Raw genomic sequence first — 22,052 nt, forward strand, 5'->3', positions numbered from 1 at the left:
TTTAGTTCTTGCATCTTTATATTTAGGTATTTTGTCTATTTTAAGTTAATTTTTTACATGGTGTGAGACTGGTAAGTTGATTTTTTACAAATATGCAAAAGCACTTAGTGAGGAAGTGATAGTCTTTTCAATAAATGGCCTTGTAACAACTAGACTTTCATATGCAAAAAATGAATCTCAATCTGCAGCTTAGAAGAGAGAAAGAAGTCCCATAAGCTACTTTAAAGAGAAACTTCGGGAGAATGCCAGCATCCAAAGTGTTTGGGGTCAAATGGTCAAGAGATGCAGCAGGGGTTATTCTCTTCCTTCTTATATAGGATGCAGGCAAGTTCTGTCAGTCCAAGGACTGGAAGTTTTAGTAGCACATGGAATACACATCTGGGTATGGACATCATAGCAGGGACAACTTGACTACGTTCGAGGATGAGCTAACTTCACAGTGTGCCCCACAACATTCTAGCCCAAAGCAGCTCTCTGAAAAAGACCCCAGAAAGTACAAACGTGGTGTCTTCATGAAGTTATGATACCAGCTAACTAAGACCTGGGGACCTGGCACATTCTAAAACCCAATTCATTTTCTTTCTACCCTTGAGAAGTATAAAAATGATCCAAAGCTTCCATAATTCTTTCTCCTGTTGCCCACCTTCAGTATGTAAATAAGAGAAATGGGAATCTCACTGGAGAAAGTGATTTTCTTTGAATCAAGAGAGTTTTTGGGACGATGCTGGTGATGGCATGTGAATCACAAATGTTTGACATTGTGCAGTATGTACCTTTGTCTTCCAAGGCCTCTCTCTTTGACAGCAGAACACTGAAGTTCTCACATTTTCTATTACTCATAAATCCCCGGAGCTGAGGGCTCCTGGCCATTCCTCAGAGCTGAAGAATGAATCCCAGTTGTAAACAACGGTTGCTATGATGACAAGGTGTTATGGTTTATCTATTTGGTTCCCAGAAGCACACAAGAGGATATGAGGCAATTAGAGCCTGTTCATGAGCCCACTCTTGGCCCAGTTGGGAATCTCCTTTTTGTTCACTCTTCTATAGGAGATTGACATGAAGGGAACTAGGGCTTTGGAGTCAGATAGCCACACCTTGGTTGGAACTCCTACCTTGTCAGGGTATTAGATGTGTGACTATGGGCGAGTTTCTTAAACAAACTGAGCCTCAGTCTCCTCATGAGTGAAAATGGTGATAATAGCAGGATTATTAGGAGGATTAAGTGCAGTAACATAGGCGAAAGCATAAAGTGGGTGCTCAGAGAATGTTAATCTCCATTCTCTTTCCCCCTTTGAATGGATAGCTGAAATTCTGCTCCTTGGGATCTATAGCAGTTAGGAATTAGGCTTGGCTTAGCTTAGTGTGATACACAAAACAACAGTAACTTAAAGAAGAAGTTTATGTCTTTCTCATCTAGTGTCTGAAGATAAGCAATCCACGTGGTCTAGGAACTTTACCCCAGCAACCCTATCATCCTGGTGACGCTCCACCATATCTCTGCTCCAAGCAGCAATGTGGAGGAGGGGGAGAAAGGCTCATGCTCCATCCTTCTGGGAAATGACCAGTATTGCCTACATCGATTCTCTGCATATCCTATTGGCCAGGTCTTAGTCCCATGCCACCCTAGCTATCAGGAAGCCTGAGAAATGCAGGCTTTGTTCTGAATAGCCATGTGCCCAGATGACAACTGAGAGTTTTATTACTACTAAGGAGAGAGAAATGGATAGCAGGGGATAGCCTGCAGCCTCTGCCCAGTGTCTGTGCTTTTCCCCCTTTCTCTTAGCTCAGTGCAAGCTATATAGATAATAAATCCAATCAAAATAATCTTACACCATTAGAAAATGCATAGGGCAAATTACATTAGAAAAACACGTAAACAGAATATCCAGAAAAAGCAGAATTAAGACAAAAAGTATCATAAAATGTCAGTTACTGTTGATACGAGTTTAAGGTCATAGGAACCTTTTAACAGTAAGAAGTCTTTGTCCTGGACACCTTTCATGTTGCCTACCAGATCTGCTCTTCCTTCATCTCCTTGGGTGCTGTGAGCTCCAAGAGGGGAGTCTGTAGGGGCCACATTGACAGCTCCCTTGCTCTCTGCTTCCACTTGGGTTTGGCCAATGAACAACACCAGCAGGAGATTGAGGGGAGTTTGAAGGGTGGAGCTGGGGTGCTTAGTTCCCCAGCAGCCTTCTTGCAAAAGCATCACAGGTTGACTCTGTCCCTTCCCTGAGGTCATACTTCTCATTGAGGAACCCTTTTCACATGGCCCTCCCTGTTTTCAGGTTCCCATATCTGCTCTCACCCTTGCTCCTTCCAACCTAAGGAAGATGCTGGATCCCTGCTATTCTAGCCCTAGGGTACTGTACTACCACTGTGGTTTCACTGTAGGAGAACCACACCTTTGCATTTAATCTCTTTATCAGACCCTCCTCAAATTACCCACTTACAGTGGGCCATCTGTTTCCTTTCAGAACCCCATCGATGTTTAATGCTCCATCACTATAACATCAAAAGGCACAAGGCAAAACCTATTAGAATGGTAGAGATTTAATAGCAATGCTTCTTGAGACATTTTTAACTAACTACTATCACTCTAAACAGTAATGTAAAATTTACATCCTAGCTAAAAAAGAATTTGTACTATTTTCAAATGACCACTAATAATTTAGAACATTGAACAATACCTCAAATATCTTCAGTAAATATGGCAGAAAGATAATGGTCTTAAAATGTAAAGAGCTTTGAAACAAAATTATGAAAGGTTAATAAACGCATATAAAAATTTTCAACATGGCTGGTAATCAAAATATGCAAATTAAAACAACAAGATGTCTTTTTTTAGCCTATCAAATTAACAAAGATTGAAAAAAATAGTGCTTGCAAGAGTGTGATATAACACTGTTATTCACAGCTGGTGGGAGTAGGAACTGATAAAAATTTTCTAGAAAGAAATTTGTCTTCTATGTATCAAGAGCCTTATAAAGATTTATTTTCTTTCAACCAGTAATTCTACTTCTAGGAATTTATTATAGAGAAATAATAAATAATACAGATGTGTTTAAGGATGCATAGCACGTATTATTTATAAGAGCAAAACGGGAATACTCTAGATAATCAACAATAGTTGATGGTTACATTATGATATATCTACAGAAAAATACACAGCCATTAAAATAGGGTTTCTAGAAAATTTAAACCTGACAATAATCCCCAAATAATATTAACTTATCATAGCAGGATATGAACTGTAGAAATAGTTTGATTCTTAATTAGGTTAAAATATACATAGAAAAGTATTAACAGTGTTCACACGAGTGGTGAATTATAGATGATTTTTGTCTCTCTACTTTTCTGTGTGTTCCAGATGTTCTACATTGAATACGTATTACTTTTATAACACTGTGTATTTTTGAAAGAACAGCAAAATTGTGAAAAGCTTAAAATGGCTAAAAAGTAAGCCATTTTCACAAAACTGTATAGTGTTTCAGGAGCCCAAGTGGTCCTGATTAGGACTTTACCCACCCACCTACCCAGTGCATCACCCTGGGAAGGAGCATTCTTCTCACGCTGGAAGAGAATTTGAACTTTTTTTTTTTTTTTCAGTATAGTTCGATTGAACACATTAGTTGCCAGAGTGAATTCACAAGGAAAAGTCCTTGGGGAAAGAGAAGACTGGGAAGAAGGGAGGAGAACCACCGGTCTCACTGGCGATGTGGCTCAAAGCAGTAGGGGCATCTTTAGCAGTGTGGCTTGGTGGAGGTCTTGCAGGGGGAGGCTCCAAGGTGGTGGAGCCATTGTAGCAGTGTTTTAGCAACTGAGCCCAGCAGTGCCCAGCAGCCTGAAGAGATTCAAGGGAACATATTCAGTACCACTGGTGGTGGACATGGGTTATCTCTTAGGAATGCCTAAGAAGTGGGGCTGGTGCCTTAATACCTAAGGTCTGGGACTTTTAGACAAAAGCTATTTTTCTTTTAAAATACTTTTCCTTAATTGGTCACTTTCTAAGTTCTTTTTGTATTTGAATATCTTTTTTGTGTATGTGCCATTAACACAAGTTTTAATTATCTTAGATTTAAAATATTTTGTAATGCATGGTTGTACAAATTCATTCCATAATGCAAAGATGACTCAAAGTGTTATTCAGAGGCAAAGTTGCACTCCAAAATATTTCCATTGTTACACAAGTAAAATTAAAAATAAACATTTAAAAAGCTATTAATTCAAGAATTTAAAAAAAATTGATAGTGATTTCAAGTTTTACTATGAAGTAATAGCAAGCCAGTGTCATATTAGCATAAGGGTAGACACACAGATCAATCAAACAAAATAAAGGACTCAAACATATATGACCAATGGATTTCCAACAAAGCCGATTCAATGAGTGTTTTCAACAAATGATGTTTGATCAAATGGAGATTCATGTGGAAAACAAGAACCCTGGCCCTTACCTCACATCATACTAAACGTTACTTAAAAATGGATCAGGTACCTACATGTAAAAACTAAAACTGTAAACATTTTAGGAGAACTGATGGGAGATAATCTTTATGATTTGGGGGTAGATGAGTATTTCTTAGTATGACACAAAAAAGCATGAACCATAGATAAAAAATTGAGCAATTAAATTTCACCAAAATGAAAAACTTCTGCTATTTAAAAAATTCCATTACAAAACTATGGGGTGCTTGGGTAGCTCAGTTGGCTAAGTGTCTGTTTTCAGCTCAGATTGTGATCCCAGGGCCCTGAGATAGAGCCCTGCATTGGGCTCCCTGCTCAGTGGGAGCCTGTTTCTCCCTCTTCCTCTCCCTCTGCCTGCTGCTCCCCATACTTGTGTTCACTCACTCTCTCTGTCAAATAAATAGATCAAATCTTAAAAAAAAAAAGAAAATAGGAAGATAAGCCACAGACTGGGAAAAATATTTGTGATACACATATCTAACAAAACATTTTTATGTCAAATATATATAAAGAACTCTTAGAATCTATTGAGTAGAAGAAAAACCCAATAAAAACCTACAAAATATCTTTTTCCTTTATCTCTCATCTGGCTCCCAAATATTTGAACAGGGACTCTTATAATATATTCCCAATGCTAGACACATGTATCATTCTTACCAGTAATAGCTGGAAAGGAATACTACTAGCAAAAGAAGAAAAAAAATAAGCCATTTATTTACCATCAGTGAGAATGAGAGAAAGTGGTACAATCTTTCTGAAGGGCAATTTTGGTTTTTACAGTACACACACTCTTTTTGAAGAAATTATATTTTCAGGAATTTGTTCTAAGTTAAAGGTCATGTATATAAAGGTATAGCTATAGAAAATTAAAATAAATTGAATATTACTGGAGCATCTGCTTGGCTCAGTCAGAAAAGCATGTGACTCATGATCTTGGGGTCGTGAATTCAAGCCCCATGTTGGGTGTAGATGTGATTTAAGTACATAAAACTTAAAGAAAAAGAAAAGATAAGAAAAGAAGAGAAGAGAAAATAAAAGAAAAGAAAGAAAAGAAAAGAAAAGAAAAGAATATTGCCTAAGTGGCCCCAGTAGGGAATTAGTTAAATAAATGATGATATATGCAAACATTAGAATTAAATGTGGCCAATAAAAGTATTATAGAAATGTATGTGTTGACACGAAAAGATGTTTCCATCATATTGTTAAGTGAAATGGCAAATTATTAAATATGTGCAGTAAGATTCAAGTTTTGTAAAAAAGAAAAGCATTTATATAAAGTAATATATGAAATTCAATAGTGTTACCTCTGGGAATTGTGATTATAGCTTATTTTTCTTTTTTTTTGTGCCTCTGTTTTCTTCATGCTTTTAATTGACTGGCCTAGTAACCGTACCATATCAAAGAATGGTCCATGTTTTTATGGGACATAATAAGTAATCCTTATTTCCTAGAGGACATAATTTAGGGAATCTGTCTCCTTGCTCATCTTGCTGACTCATCTGGCCTTTCCAATTAAAAACAATTTCCCAGTCATAGTCATGTGATGTCTTGTGGATCACAGCATTTTGGTGAGATATTAGCATGATGTAAACTGGCCAATCAAAGCCCCTCCCTGGGCAAGCCCTTTTCCCTCTTTGGCCAAAGGCTAAAAGGAGAGGAGTCTGGAGTATGCTGGTGGCCATGTCACCCATTATGAATGAAAGCTAGTCTGAGGGAATCAAGTTCATACACAGAGAAGAGAGAAACAGTACAGAAGGCATTTGATCCCTTGATCCAGTTATCCTTGAAGGCCATTCCTAGCCTCACTGTGAGTTGGTACAATTAATTTCTGTCCCTTCCAACCAAGCACATGTTCTAATCTAATCATTTCAGAGCTCTCAGAGTCACCATGACTTAACACTGCAATAAGCCCTTTTCAGTTCTCCCTCAGAAACTATCTTCTCCATCTTCGCATTCTCAAAAGTTCTAGACTGGGAATGGAGAGACTAGGCTTCTACTTCTGACTGGTTCTGCTAGCCAAAGCTGTGTGAGCTTGAGTAGAGCCTTTAATTTATCTCAGTTTCCTCATCTATACAAGGAAGTTAGACGAGATGGAGTCTAAAAATTCCTTCCAGCACTAACATCTTAGGATTTTATGATTCCAAATTCTGCACCTCCAGGCTGACTCTAACCAGAGCTCTGGTCCAACACCTGCCTGGTTAGGACTCCCAGTTGCATGTCTTGCCATTGTCTCAAACTCAGGGACTCTGACCCCAGTCATCATTTCCTCCCACAACTTGAGTGTTTGATTTCTTCCCATGGGACCACTGTCCTTCCAGACACCAAGACTCAGATGTCTGGAATCACTTTTCACTGCTTACAAGCTTTTATCACATATGCTTAAGTGGTCACCAACTACCATTATTTCTTCCTTGAAAAATTCTTGGAGTCACCCTGGTTTGGACTCCTACTGCCATGTGTCAAAAGATGGCTAGATCTACCTCAGTCTCTGTCCATGGTCTCTCATGCATATCTGCCTTGTATCTGTATCTGCACATCTACAACTATTATCTATACCATATCTATACCCCCAATCTCTATCACAAGCTCCAGGCCCACATTTTCAAATATTTATTGAAATTTTCTTCCTAGATATCTCTCAGGCATTTCAAACTCATCTTCTCCTCAAAGTCCTACCTCTTCATCTGTGCCACAGGTCTGGAGTACTGTTATCATTATGTTCTTTGTTTCCCAAGCTATAGCCTTGGACATGACCTTCACTGCTCCTTTAATCCCATCAGCTTTTCCTTGAAATGGCTCTCAAACCTTCCCCTCCTCCTCTGGGTCCACCTCCTCAGACTGCCATAGTTCAGGCTTTCATTAACTCTTACTGACTAGTGCAACCTACCCATTCTTGATATTGATGTTAGAGACTTCTTTTCAGGGCACTAAATCTACCAAGTCCATCTACTTACTTGGCAATTTCCAAGGCTCACCCTCTTCCTACTCAATCCAAACATTCTAACATGGTTTGAAATGACAAAATTGATCAAAACATGTTCTCGGGGGGGGGGAATTATCCCAAATAATTGCATATAAATCTCCCAAGGGAATTCTCTCATGAACATAGATGCAGGACAGCAGCAAAGATGGAGTGGTGCATCTAAAGAAAGCTGAATTTCAGAACGCAAATGGCAACTTACGTATCAGTCTCAAGTTGGACCAGGCTCCTATCTGATTTTCTGCTCTCCTCTTCCTTCCATAATGAGGATGATAAGAGTCAAAATTGGTCCACAGTGCTAGGCTTGTGATCTTCCTTTGGTCCTGGATTCAGCAGTTACTTACTTATCCTGGGCTGGTGATGTTCCCACTGCTGGATGGGCCTCCCAGATCACTTCTGCTCTGGGTTCTAGGGCCCACATTCTCCTCATTGTGTACCTTTCCACTCCCGAGTACTCTCACCCTTCCTCACATGGCAGCAGCTCTAGGATCTGAGATTGGGCTTACCTAGAGAGGAGAAGGTCACCCATCAAAGCCAAGGGAGACCTCCTCAGCTCTGCAGCAGGGTTTGAGGCAAAGCCTACACCAGGAACAAAGGCTCCTTGGCCTTATTTTGTCTTCTATGCTTATATTTCCTTTGGGGAATTTAAAGGAAAGCTTGTTCTTTAAAGTCAGATTTGGGACCCCACACCTGGGCCATTTATGTATCTAAAAATATCCATCAGCATGCTGTTCTGATACAACTCAAAATCTTCAAAATTACTTTTTGTCTCACAAAGCAAGAAGACTAAGAAAGGGATGGGAACATGTTTTCTGGCAGATGGTATCTGGGAACAGATGACAGAGACAAGACAGGTCAGTCAACTCCTACTGAAAGGAAAAATTTGGCTTTCTCTGCTCAAGACAGAAATCTTCATTCTTGGAAGTATAGAACAAATGTGGTTAGGAAGGAATGTGAATATAAAAATAGAAGTAGGTGGTAAGAGAGCAATTTATTGCTTTTGAAAAATATTTAATGGGATTTTTTTTTTTTACTTTACAGAACAGTTTGAAACTGAAAGGTAGAAAAATCATCCACTGTGTCACCTGCCAGAGGTAAGCCTTTATCAACAACTATTTCCTTCCTTCCACCCCTCCCCCTTTTATTTAACTGTGCATACATTTTCCTTCTATTTATTTTACAAATTATAATCTTAATATACACCAAATTTTGCATTCTGCTTTTTACAAAAACCTTGCAGAATAAATCTTATTTATGTTTTATTGCACAGCTTTTATAAACTTTGTTAATTCAAACCCCTTATCACACACCTACAGTGCCCAGGCCTGGGCTGGTCAGAGTGAGGCCTCTTTCCTCTCGGTGGTCATGGTAGAATGAGGCACAAGGACATGCAAACCTGCAGGTACCTGAGCATGAGACAAGGGCAAAGAGAGAGAACTATAGGATCTGGAGGAGCCTGTGGGAAGGGCCCAGATGTCTGTGGGGTGGGTATCAAGGAAGCTTCCTGGAGGAGGAGGTGTGTAAGCTGGTGTCCTGTAATGGAGTAAGAGTTGGCAGGAAAAGAATGTGAGGGAAGAAAGGAGAGTGTTCTGAAGTCTGGAAGACAGTGAGGGCATGAGAACATGCAGGAAGTTTTATGTGGCGAGGATCTGGAGAGCAAGGCTGAGCCTGGAGCCGAGCAGGCGGGGTAGGCAGGGTCAGCCTGCCAGAGTCTGAATGGGATCCTGAAGGTAATGGGGAGCGGGAGGCATTTTAAGAAAAGGAGTAGCAATGTGTGGGAAATATCAGAAAGGGAGACAGAACATAAAGACTCCTAACTCTGGGAAACGAACTAGGGGTGGTAGAAGGGGAGGAGGGCGGGGGGTGGGGGTGAATGGGTGACGGGAACTGAGGGGACACTTGACGGGATGAGCACTGGGTGTTATTCTGTATGTTGGTAAATTGAACACCAATAAAAATTAATTTATTAAAAAAAGGAGATATGAACAAATACAAAATGAAAAAAAAGAAAAAGAAAAGGAGTAGCAGGTTAGGTTGGCATGTTCGAAAGGCTGCTTAGGCTGCACTGTGAGGGACACACCAGAAGGAGAGAAGGGCACCAGGGAGCCCGCACGGAGACACGGCTGTAACCCAGGTGCCAGCGGCTGGCTCTTGGAACCAGTCTTCCTGTGCCCGCCTTGCTCACCTCCAGCTCTAGGGCAAACCGCCTTCCACTGACTTTCCCCAGGGCCCACTCCTGTTGGGCTTGCCTGGCTGGGGGAGCTGGTTCATGACTTTCTTCTGCTCTTCCAACTCCCCCTTTAGGACTTCTGCTTCCCTAGTTTTCCCCACAATTTTGAAATGTCTTATTCCTATAATATGTCCCCCATTTCTTCATACTCACTGTGTCTCTGCTTCCTGACTTAACCCTGACGGATGCAGCCCCCCAGGCCCCCCCCATCACACTGGACTGTTTCTCTGTTAGCACTTACCCTGCCTGGAGGGACCTAGTTTCCTCGTAGAGTATTTATCTCCACTACACGGTCAAGCCCCACAAGAGCAGGGGCTTGTTGTTTTGTTATTGAGAACAGCACCTGGCACATGGCAGGGGCTCTATCTGTTGAGTGAGTGAGTATATGTATGAATGAATATATTCGTCCAAAGCTCAGAAGACAGCTCTGGGCTGAAGATAAAGGTTCTAGAGTCTCTGAAGTCATAGAAGTAGATGAGATCACCTGGGCAGTGTGGAGAGAAGAAAAAACAAGGAACAACAGAAACAGAATTCTGAAGAGGGCCCATGATGTAGACCAGGAAGGTGCAGCCAGAGGGAAGAAGCCAATGGAGTTATGCTGTGCTGAGAAAGGCCAGATAAAGTAGCATTTCAAGATGAAGAGACATATGCTGCTAAGCAAGGAGGCCTTCCGGGTACTTGGAGGGAGCAGTTTCAGGAAAGGGGTGAAGACCATGGCCACACTACTGTGGACTGGGGAGAAAGTAGGGGCGAGGAAGAAAAGACAGTAAGTGTGGGTACCTCCAACACAGTTGGCTATGAATGGCAGAAGGAGTTAGGGCAGCGGCTGGAGCTGTGCAGGTTCAACAGATGGACTCTTGAGCATCATCAATGCTGGTGGGAGGGGCGAGAAGAGATGGAGAGATTAAATCAAGGGGGGTGCAGAGGTAATCACAGCAGGCAGGCATCCTTGAGAAGGTAGAAGGAGATGCCTGTGCAACTCTCATTGTGGCTGGAGCTTGGGGGAGAGGAGGCTTGGAGCCCACAGGCTCTCCCTGTGAACTGAGGGGAGGGGCTGTGAGATCCCAATGGTCTGAGTGCAGGGAGCTCTTTACATCTGAGGACCAGAGATTCAGGGACTCACATCGCTGAGAGGTGGGGGGTGAGGCCACCTGCTCAGAGGGCTGGAAGTGGAGGAATAATGTTTTCATCTTGGACAATGTCAGTCCCTTTAGTACACTGGGTTCCCACAAACAAGCAGGCAGCCTGAAGCCCGCATACTGCTGGTCCCTCAACTAGGCCCTGAAAGCCTTAATTTCCGTCTGGAGTCTTTGGCCATGAGGAGTTTAGACCCTCTCTTTAGGAAAAGACCATTTCTTAAGCTCTTCTGAACCTCCTCCCCAGCCTTCCTCTGGGAGCAGCCAAGGGGCCTGGCGCCTGCCCTTCCCTGCTCGGAGCAATCCCTGAAGAGGGCAGTATTTTCACAGGTGGGCCCTGCTCTGAGGAGCCCCATTATAAGAAGACTCTGGCTTTTTAAACTGGGCCAGTAAAGGAATTTGCCAAGAGGGTCTTTGAAGTAATGACCTCCCCAGTTAGTGCCTTGAAACATATTTTTACATCTTGGAGGAGAGATTAGGATCTGGGGGGCCCAAGAACTGTGGGAGGGAAGAGACCTAGAAGGTGGCAGGGTTCTGGCTTCTATCCAGAGGCCTGCTTGGGGAACAGAGGCTGCTGCTCTGGGAGGGGCCTGGAGTCTGGGGAAATCAAATTCACAGAATTCTATGTGTCTAAACCCAGTTCCTGGGCAAAGGAAGCCCTTCTGGATTAGAACTGTTTATTCTCCATAAGTACAGGCCTAGCCAGGCTCAGTGTGAGGTCCCAGCCAGCCAAAGCCATGTGGAGTGGCCCCTTCCCCTGTCCAGTGAGGATGAACAGGGTGATGGCAAGAGTGTAGAGGTGATGATGGGGAGATGGGCCCAGAAGGGGACACCCTTATGGTGCTAAGGACCTTCTGCATGATTCTCATTCATTCATTCATTCATTCACTCACTCATTCAGTCCCCACATCTTTATTGAGCATCTACTATATGCCAGATTTATTGCTGGGGATTCAATGGCAGGTTCAATAAGCCTGGTCCCCGCCATAAGGAGCTTGCTTACATCCTGGCAGGGAGATAGACATTAAGTAATCCAGTGTGCCACCCTACAGCTACAAACTGTGAAGGAGGTATGGAGAGAAAAGGACTGTGAGTCCAAAGAACATGGGACTATGGTGAATAGGGTTCTGGGGAAGCCACTTTTGAGTTGGGACTTGCAACCTGGGTGGACATTAGGCAGCATTCGAGACTGAAGGGACAGCCTGCGGAAGGGCCCTCAGGGTCAGCTGGAAGACCTCTAGGGGCACAGAACTGAGAGGGAGGGGGGCATGTGGAGGAGTATGAGGCTAGGGAGGCCAGCAGGGGCCAGATCATATACAGCCTTGCCAGTGGCAGCACAGGGTTCAGATTTTATTGTAAATAGGAAGCTCTTGCCTGCTGTGGCACAGGTTTGGGTGTGGGGCCCCTGCCAGCAATGATAAGGTGGCACTTGTAGTCGGGAAGTGGAAACAGAAGTCCCTGCTGTCTCATCTCATTGAACTTGACCTCCATCTACCCAGAAATACTTTCCAGGGAACAGCTGGAGATAGGGCAAGTCTTTGCAGGGCTGGAAGAGTCTCACAGAGCAAAGTGCAGAGGCATCAATGAGGGGATCTTTTTGGCACAGTGGAGTTTGTGCAAAAGGAATGTTAAGAATCATGCTGATGTGAATTGGGGTCAGCAAGTGGAAGACTTTGAACACAAGGATGAGGAAGTTTGATTTCTTTGGAGATCCCTGAAGGCTTTTGAGCAGAGGCACAACCCAAGTAAATATTGAAAATCTTGTTTGGTGCTAGAATGTAGGATGGGTTGGAGGGAGCAGAGAGACAGGAGATAAGGCCTGTGGTCCTGAGGTGTCTGTGGTCCAGGAGAATAGTCAGGTGTGACTATGGGAGAGGCAGAGATGTTGGGGCAGGCGTAGAGGCTGGGGTACTGTTGGCAGAAGCCCCAGCAGAACTTGTTGAGAGATGAGCTATGTGTGTGCATGCATGTGTGCATATGTGGGTGGTGGTGGGAGTGGTGGTGCTGGAGTGAATTTCAGAGAATTCCAAGGACACGACCATGCACTTGGATTACCATGGCATTTGGTGCCAGTTGGAGGTTTGTGGTGCAGGTCACTTTGGCCAGGCTGAGGTTGAGGTGCTGAGTGGACTCTCAGCTGGGGAAGCCAAGTGGAGCGTTGGAAAGTCAAGCCTGGAACTCAGAAGGAAGGAGGAGCTCTAGAATTAGCTAGCTTCTGGTGTGAATTAATCACTAATTAACTGATTATTCCCTAAACAAAATGCCGCCTCTGTGAATTCCCATACTTTCCCATCAAATTCTGCAACCCTAGTTATGGAATTCCAGCCTGTCATGCCTGAAGTTGACCTCACCCTTGACAATCAATAATGACATTAGCTCATCCTTCATTCTCCACACACTCTACTCCTTGCTCTTGACCAACTCTGGGTGGAAACATGCAGAGACTCACTTCACAATTCCCATCTGACTTGTCTCCTGAGCTTCCCAAAGGCTCCCTTTCAACCCCAAGAAAAATTGCATGGCCCACGACTTCTGTGTTCCCAACAACATTTTTGCTCTTGTGTTTTGCCTATCCTGGTGCTCCCACTGGAATACCTGCCCTTCTCTTTGCTTATCTCTGCTTTCCCAGGTGGACAGCCAACAATTATTATAGGCTGAAGACTATAAGCCTTTGTGAAGCTTGCCCCTTCTCCAAGGCCCATCACCTATTCCAGAACCTCTCCCACGACTATGCCTCAGCCAGCTCCCCCTGCAAGGCCAGTGAAGTGTCAACTCTGTATTACAGATGATTTGGATCACATATGGCATTTGCCCAGCAGGTTAGAACTTGGTCCTCTTCTACCTGTTTTTGCTGCTTCCAGTTCATCTCACGCAGGTGAGCTGTGCCAGTCAAGGGACGCTGAGCTCTATGGGAGCAATCACTCCACTTTGAGACCTCAGGGGCTTCACATGGCACAAGGTGATTTCTTGCTCATGCTGTATGTCCACCATGGATTGGTGGGAGGTCCTTCTCCTTTCTCCCCTGAGGACCTGGGCTGATGGTGACCTGGCATCTTGTAGCTTCACCATCTGGAATGGTGTTGTCCGAGAGAATTTTCTGCAGTGATGGAATGTCTTATATGTGCTGTGCAATACAACCTCTACTAGCCACATGTGGCTATCAAGGGCTTGAAACATGCTAGTGTGACTGAGAAACAGAATTTTGAATTTCATTGAATTTTAATGAATTTCAATAGCCATATGCGGCTATGGCTACCACATTGGCAGTGCAGCTCCGTACCACGAGGTCTCTATATCCATCTCCCAGGTGCCAGCAGAAGAGAGCACGTGGAGAAACTTGCCTACTTTTCTGTGCTCAGCCAAGAAGTCATCACTGGTCAGACTGGACAGAGCTGGGACCCCACCTAACTGCCAGGAAGCTGGAGAGTGTGGGGGACCCACGAATATTTAGAGAGCAAGAAATAGCTTCCCCACGGAGCTCTTCTCAAACCTTCCTGGGGCTAAGAGGCATGGACTTGGGGCCACAGATTCAGAAGGGCTGTGTGGAGAGAAAGAACAGGGATGGACTGAGACGGAGTGGAGAGATTGTACCTTTGAGATGCCGAGATGGGCCCAGAGAGGACAAACAGTATAATCACCGGCCACACAGACTGGCTGAGCCTAGAGTCCTGAGGTCCTGGCTCAGAGATGAGAGAATGGGGAAGGCAGGGTACTCTAGCGTGCCTGAGGGAACAAGGGACACTGGCTGGGACACATCTAGCCTTTCATTCTGGGTCCCTGGGAAGGGAAGAGCTTACTAGCTGCCAGAGGCCTGTTCTCAGAGCCCTTGGAAGGGAAGGGCCCCACAAGGCTTTCAGTTTTCAAATGGCTTTGGCTCATCGCCCCCCTGAGGTGAGTCACTGAGCTGCCTGCAAGGGATGAACTGCTGGAGAGAACCCAGCATGAGGTCATCTGGGCCACACTTCCCGCCTGACCCCAGCCATGGGGCCAAGTTCAGGGAGTTTCCCAAGGCCAGTGAGGAAGAGGGTCATGCCCCGGCTGCTGCAGAGCTTCAGCTATCATGAAGGGGGTGGAGGCGGGTGGGGTGGGGTGCTGTTAGGGTCAGGGCCCACGAACTATGGAAGGGACCTCAGGAGTGATGCAGGAAACCGAGGTCCAGAGAGACACCCCAAGCCCACTCAGGGAGTTAGTAGCTGAACCTGAACTGTGAGCAGTGCCTAGGATCCCACACAAGGTTCTTTGTACCCCCTCATGCAGGGGTCCTGGTGGCAGCGCTGTCCCAATACATCCTCACGGCCTCCAGGTTGGTGTACGCTCCAGCTGTTTTTATTTTTCCTAGAGACCCACATAACTCAGGCTCTGTCCACTTCTGATTTAAATCCTCACTGTCATTGGAACCCTTTTCTTTTCCTCTCACCCGCCCCCCAGGACAGACGACTATGCTCCAGATGGCAGAGGGAGACCCGTATGAACAAAGGAAAGGTTTTATTTGAGTCAGGGGCCTGGGAAAGGAGGCTCAGCTTCCTCCAACCAGGTCAACACGAATCCATATTTTAAAACACACACACACACACACACACACACACACACACACACACACACTAGAGTGGGAGAAATTCTTCACTTTACAAACTATTCTTCATTTTAGAGAAAATTCTACCATAGGATTCCACTAAGGCAAGGCGTTCCCTGGTGTATTTCATATGGAATTTGATTCACAAAACTTCTAATTTCAACAAAATGTTATTAACAGTTACCATCTGTAAGGCACCAAAGGTTTTTAAAATATGGCATACAATCAAAGTTAGGCTTGCCTGTAGGTTCCTCAAGCATCAGGGAACCCAAAATCGGTTTGGACTATGCCAGCCTCCAATCTGCCTGGGCCAGGAGAATTTAACCCCATTTTATTAAGGAAAAATTGATGCAGCAGTAAAGAATTAGAGCCAAGACTTGGAAACTGTGTGCCCTCTCTACTGTGCAGGGGAGGATGTGTTTGGAAGCCGGTCTGCTGCAGAGCGTCTTCAACTTTGGAACCTCTCCACCTCCCCACGGCGTGTCCAGCAGGCTTGGGGCCACCGAGTGGAGTGATTAGCTCCCCTTCTGTCAGAGGCCGGTGTACATTCCAGAAGCTCCCTCTCTTTCCCTCTTTCTAATGCTGTACAGAGGTGGACTCCTTACCACAGGGCAAGTTGGCCTGCCCTCTGCTGGTATCTGTGGCAGATGGTATTTTCCAGAGATTTCCAAATACCTGAGATCCATGTGTTGTACCATGCCACTCTCCCATCGGCAGCTGGAGTCCACCTCCACTTCCCTTGTTTCTTGGTGGGCACCGATTGCCTGAGCAACAGAGCACAGTGGAAGTGATGCTGCATAACTTCTGAGCCTAAGTCATCTAGAAGGTGATGCTGCCTTTGCCCCGTAATGGTTGTGCTTATGTAAGAAGTCCAGCTTCCTTGAGGTCACCATGCTGTGAGGAAGCCAAGGCACATGGACAGGCCACAGGTAGCTCTTCTGGCCATCCGTCTTGGCCCGGGTGCCAGATGTGTGAATCAGAAGTTTTCAGATGCCTCCAGTCCCCAGCTCTCAAGCCACCTCCAGCCCCTAGGTCTTCCCAGCTGAAGCTCAGACAGCACAGAGCAGGGATAAGCCATCCCTACCATGCCCTTTCCAATTCCCAACCCACCAATTCTGTGAGTGTAGCAGAGGACTGTTTCATGTGGTGACAGTTGTGGGATTATTTGCTCAGTGGCCAGAGTAACCAGAAGGATGCTTTGAGGTCTCAGGCACCTAACTATTCTCCTCCATAGAACTCATTGCAATGGTAATTAATGAATTAGCTATTGAGGAAATTCTTTCATTAAAGACTGTCTTTCCCATTCAACTCCAAGTTCCAGGAAAGCAAGGAATACAGTCGGGGCAGTCACTATATTCCTAGGGAGTCAACCAGGGAGATGTTTGGTGAATATTTAATGAATGACTGATCCTTACACTGTCCTCAGATTGACCTCTAAACTTGACCTCAGAATCATTCTGGCCCTGGATTCAGACTGACTCTAACTCTGGCCATAGATCAACCCCTAATTCTGGCATCAAAGGCCTAACCTTGACCATGGCCAGAGCACAGCCTCTTGTGCTATAGCCTGGGCACTAAGCCCTGCGTCACACTGACCTCTACACTTGACCTCAGAATGACCCCTGATCCTGACCTCTGGCTAAGTCCTGGCCTCACCATGGCCTGGATGAACTGGCCCCGGCCTACCTCTCCTGGATCATCCTTTGCTCCCCACAATCCACCCCCATGTTCCCCATGTTCCACTCATACTGCTTGAAGGAGTAAAGATCTTTGCGGTGTCTGCACCTCCTGCTCCTGGCTCCCTGCTCCCGGTCAGCCTTGCACTCGCCCCCCGGGCCAGAAACACTCTCTCTCTACTAACTCCTACTCTTCCTTTCAATCCTGCTTAAATGTCACTTCTTCAAGATCAGCTCTTTCCAGTGAGACCCCCTTGATAATTGCTGTCAGCATTTTCACACTTTATAACTATATATATACATACAAAAACACTTGCTGTTATCTGCTTGAGGTCCTTCTCTTCCTAGAGACTGGAAGCTCCTTCTCTGAGCGCAGGGACCACATTTGTTGAATTTGTCACTCTATCCACAGTACAGGCAGCGAGGGGCCTGGCACGTACAAGGGGCCTCATAGATACTTGCAGAACATGGAACGGACCAACGACCAGGTACCGTATCAGGTACCAGGAAGCCTTCGCTGCGCCCCTCCCTGCCAGGTGGGACTGCCAGTCCCCCCTGTCCTCTGGCGGCCCCTGAGCAGGCAGATGGGTGGCAGCTCAGCCACAAGCCGGGTTATTGGTGTGCTCCCCCTCCCCCTCCGTGCTGCTGCCGCCCGTGGGGTGCGGCTCCCCCCAGCCCCGACCGGCGCCCCCTCCCTGCGCAGCTCCAGCACGCACAGGCCCCGGCAGCTGGGGAAACATGGGTGAACTGCTGAACCGACCCGACCCGCTGCTTCTCTCCAGCCTCCTCTCTGGCCTCCGCGCTCGCTCGCTCGGCTGATTCATGTGAGGAGCCATCAGGAGCAAGCAGAGCCGCAAACAGAGGAGAAACAAACGAAGAAGCCGAGAAAGGGGCGGTAGGAGACAGGCAGGGAGACATCCATCTCCTCATGCCCTCTGTCCTCATCACCATCCCCCTGAGGGCTGCAGGCAGTCAAAAGTTCAAGCTCCATGTTTTCTGGAAGAGGGAGGGAAATCTGTGTGTGGGGGATAAAAAAAAGTCCCCAAACTCAAATCACGCACACAGAACAACAAGCCATAAAACTGAACACCATTGGGAGAAGATGGGGTCACATGGTGGGGATCTGGATTGCAGGGGGGGGCGGCGGCACTTGAGAAAACGCAGCCTCCTCAATGGGAACCAGATGGGCTACGTGCTCTTAAATAGAATCCCAGACTTGCAGCGCTGGGCGGGGGCCGCTTGGCCCGGAGCGCTCTCCCCCCGGCCCCTTCCTGGGCACGGGACGAGGAGGCTGAGGGAGGCGGTGGCAGGCCCTGGAGCTGCGACACAGTGGCTTCTAGACCCCAGGCTCCTGGCTCCGGGTCCCTGTTCCGCTCAGCCTGCCACGCCGTCGCCCAGCCCCTTGCCAGAATCTCCAAATTAGAAGCATATCGAGAAGCAGTCCTGTCATCCCCCTTCCGCTCTTTCTTCTAATTCTTTCTCTTTGCAGTATGATTTTATAGGTGCCGGGAAGTAGACTCCGCATTTGAAAGTCTCTCTCCCCATCCCCATCCTCAGTCCTGCCCCTGCCCCATGGGGAGCGCGCTCGACCCACCTGTGACAGGCAGGGTGCCTGGTGCTTTAGGTCTGCTTGCTGATGTAATTGTCCCAATGCCCTGGGAGGGAGGCTCGGTGTCCCATAGGACGGCACGTGGGACTGCTGGCGGTGAGGCTGGGGAGACGGGGATCAGATACTGGCATTTTGCTTCTATTGACCACACAAGATTTAGTATCTTAACTGGAGACCCCGTGGCCACAAAAGCAGGACATGAAGTGGACCCACAGGGGCAGCAGGGAGACAGACCACTTGAGACACTGAAATCCAAGCAGTGCGCATCACCTACCCTGCAGGAATCATTGTGTGAAAACATGTAGCCCCTGGGACATGCATTCCCTTTTCTCACTGACCTTTCCTCCCAGGATAAAAGGCATCACTCGCTGGTCTCTTCCCAGTTCCCCTGAGAAACAGATACTAGTGGTCATTTCTTAGGGGTGCTGCATGTGGCCCTGCAGACTACGCTGAACAGCTCTGGGAGCACCATTCCCAGGGACCATGTTGTGAATGACAGCCCTGACCTCCCCCCCCTGAGCTTTCCTGAGGCCCACCCTGGGCAGAAGGTGGGAACTCTGGGCTCCTTGGGGTGCAGTGAGGAATCTCTGCTTGTCTGGGCCTCAGAGATGTCTGTGTCTCCTACTAGGAGTTGGTGTGGGGGGTTGGAATTGGGCATCCACTTTGAGATAATGTCCTCTTCTGGGTTGCCATGGGGCTGAAGATCCTTCCTTTCTAATCCCTCCTGGGGCTAGAGTTGTCTAACTAGGGTAGCATTGTCTCCAACAACCAGTCACTTACTCATCCAGCCAAGGGTGGCCAGCACCTGGCAGCATGCGCCTGAATTATAGGTGAACAAGTGTTAAGTGAGAGTCCCAGGCTGTGTCCTGATAGGAAGAGCCGCTGCAGAGAAGTCAGAGGGGGAAGTGCCTGGAATGCATGGGGGCTGATGTGGCCACAGTGAGGAGTGAAGATTTGAGAGGAGTGAGGTTGAAGCAGGGATCAGCTCGGGAAGGGTCTGGAAGCCCATCGCCAGGAGTAGACATTTTAATCAAAGAACAGTAGGGATGCTTTTGAAAACTTTGAGCAAGGAAGCGATGAGACAAACTGACTCTTTTGCAGCATCACCGGCTGGAGTGGGTTTGAGGGAGCCGAAGTGGAGCACAGCAGCACAAGAGGAGACTATTTCAGAGTCCAGGTGACTGAAGGAGGACCCGGGCGGCGTCAGTTTGATGGAGAGAAGTGGATGGATCTGAGGACACGTCGGAAAGAGCCTTGCGCTGACTTCCTGCAGCACTGGGTGTGGGGGTGAGGGGCAGGGGGTGCTCTAAGTTTGGGGCCTGGAGAAGCAGGGTAGTTGGAGGGGCCACCCGCTGGGACGGGAACAAGGCCTCCTTCCCTAACCCCGTCCCGACTGCCTCACCCCGTGACTTCAGCAAGTGAGTAACATGTGCTGTGGCCTCTCCCTGCTCCCTTCCTCTCAGAGCAGATGGCGAGGGAAGGAAGAAGGCCAAGCCTCTGCGGCTGTGACTGTACTTTCCACTTTTAGCTCAGCACTTGGGAGCCCATGGCCTTGCCATTCCTTGCCTCCCACTCCTGGTTGTCTTAGCTCTGCTCCAAATCAAATCCAGCCCCATATTGTTTACTGAGCACCTGCTGTGGCCCGGCTGTGTGAAGGCCACCATGGGAGATGCCGGAGGAGCACGCGTGGTCCCACCTTGGTGACGTGAGGAGAGCTGGGGTGGCGGGAGGGGCCAAGCAGCCGGGGAGCATGGTGGAAAGAGAGTTCTAGAAAGCTGTGGGCACTTTCTGAGGCCCAACGATGGGAGCTGGAGGCAGAGTTAGCAGCTCTGATGAACTCCTGAGGCAGCGAAGGTCCAGCTCTACCTCCCCAACACACACAAGCTTGCATGCACACACACGTGTGCATGAGTGTGCACGGCTCCTGACCTCCACCCTCAGCCTTCCTATCTCCTTCCTCCCTGACGGGGTGGAAAGAAGAAGACCGAGCACTCACCTGTCCACTTCCCTGCCTTACCATCCCAGACTGCTCCCAGATAAGAGGCCTCCTAAGACAGCTATTGCTGGCCATCTATTCTGAACTTCCCCACAGAGCAAGTCAACTTGTGTGTCTCTAGAATGTTCCAGTGGTTCTCAAGGCGTGGACCCCAGACCAGTAGCATCCACGTCACCTAGGAACCTGATGGAAATGCACATTCTTGGGGTACCTGGGTGGCTCAGTGGGTTAAGTGTCTGACTCTTGATTTCAGCTCAGGTCCTAATCTCAGGGTGGTGAGATCGAGCCCTGTGTCGGGCCCTGTGCTGGGCATGGAGCCTGAATAGAATTCTCTCTCTCTTTCTCCCCCTGCCCACAGCCCTCCCCCCCACATTAGTTCTCTCTCTCTCTCTCTGAAAGAAGGAAAGAAAGAAAGAAAGAAAGAAAGAAAGAAAGAAAGAAAGAAAGAAAGAAAGAGAAATGCACATTTCTTAGGCTCCATCCCAGACTTACTGAATCAGTAGCTCTGGGGGTGGGCCCTCAGAATCTCTGTTTTCAAGAGCAACATCCCCCTGGCCCCTCCACCAGGGGATTCAGGCACACACTCTGGTTGTAGAGCCTCGGCTATCCTGGGACAAAACTTCCCCCCAGAAAAGGGAGACATTTCTCTTCTGCTGCTCTCCCTGAGAGAGGATGCACCAGTGGTCCCTTCAGGGCTGAACCCTGCCTCCCCCCAGAAGTCTTTTCCGTCCATATGGACTCGAGCTCTTCAGGTTTATCGCCACTCCCATCATCCCCTGGGTCTGTGGGAGTGAAGGCCAGGTGGCTGCATCTGCGGCTGTGTCACCCGCCCTCTCAACCCCCAGCCCGGCCTGCCATATCCACACGGTGTCCTCAGAGGAGCCAGTATCCTCCATGGAGAACATCCGGGCAGCAGAATAAATGGGTTGGTTTGTGAAAAGAGAAGGGCAATATCTCAGTTCAGTTCACCGGGCTCCCATTTCCGCCCTAGAACCTTGTCCCCCTAGCAGTGGAGGGAAGCAACACGAAGCCATTGGCATTGCAGGTGAGCGATGAAAGGCTGGTGTGCCCTGCAGACAGAATCAGTTGTCTGCTGGCTGCCTCTGAGGAGGGCATGGCTTTGCTGCCCTAAGGAGCTGATATGACAACGTTCTATTTAACCAGGGGTCCCTGTTTTCTCTAAAACTCCAGGCAAGAGCCATCCACCAAACAGACCCTCCTTCAAGGATTCCTGCTTCACAGGGCCCTTGGCAGAGCTTGTGGGAAGGACAGAGTGGGGTGCAGGGTTACTTCCTGCCAGTGGGGCCCCTCCTGTCTTGTGAGCATTTGGCCAAATATCAAATTTTTTAAAAAAAATTTTTTTCATGGCAGTTTTTTCATTGCCTTTTATC

Source organism: Nyctereutes procyonoides, unplaced genomic scaffold (genome assembly GCF_905146905.1).
Source record: "Nyctereutes procyonoides isolate TBG_1078 unplaced genomic scaffold, NYPRO_anot_genome, whole genome shotgun sequence".
NCBI lineage: Eukaryota > Metazoa > Chordata > Mammalia > Carnivora > Canidae > Nyctereutes > Nyctereutes procyonoides.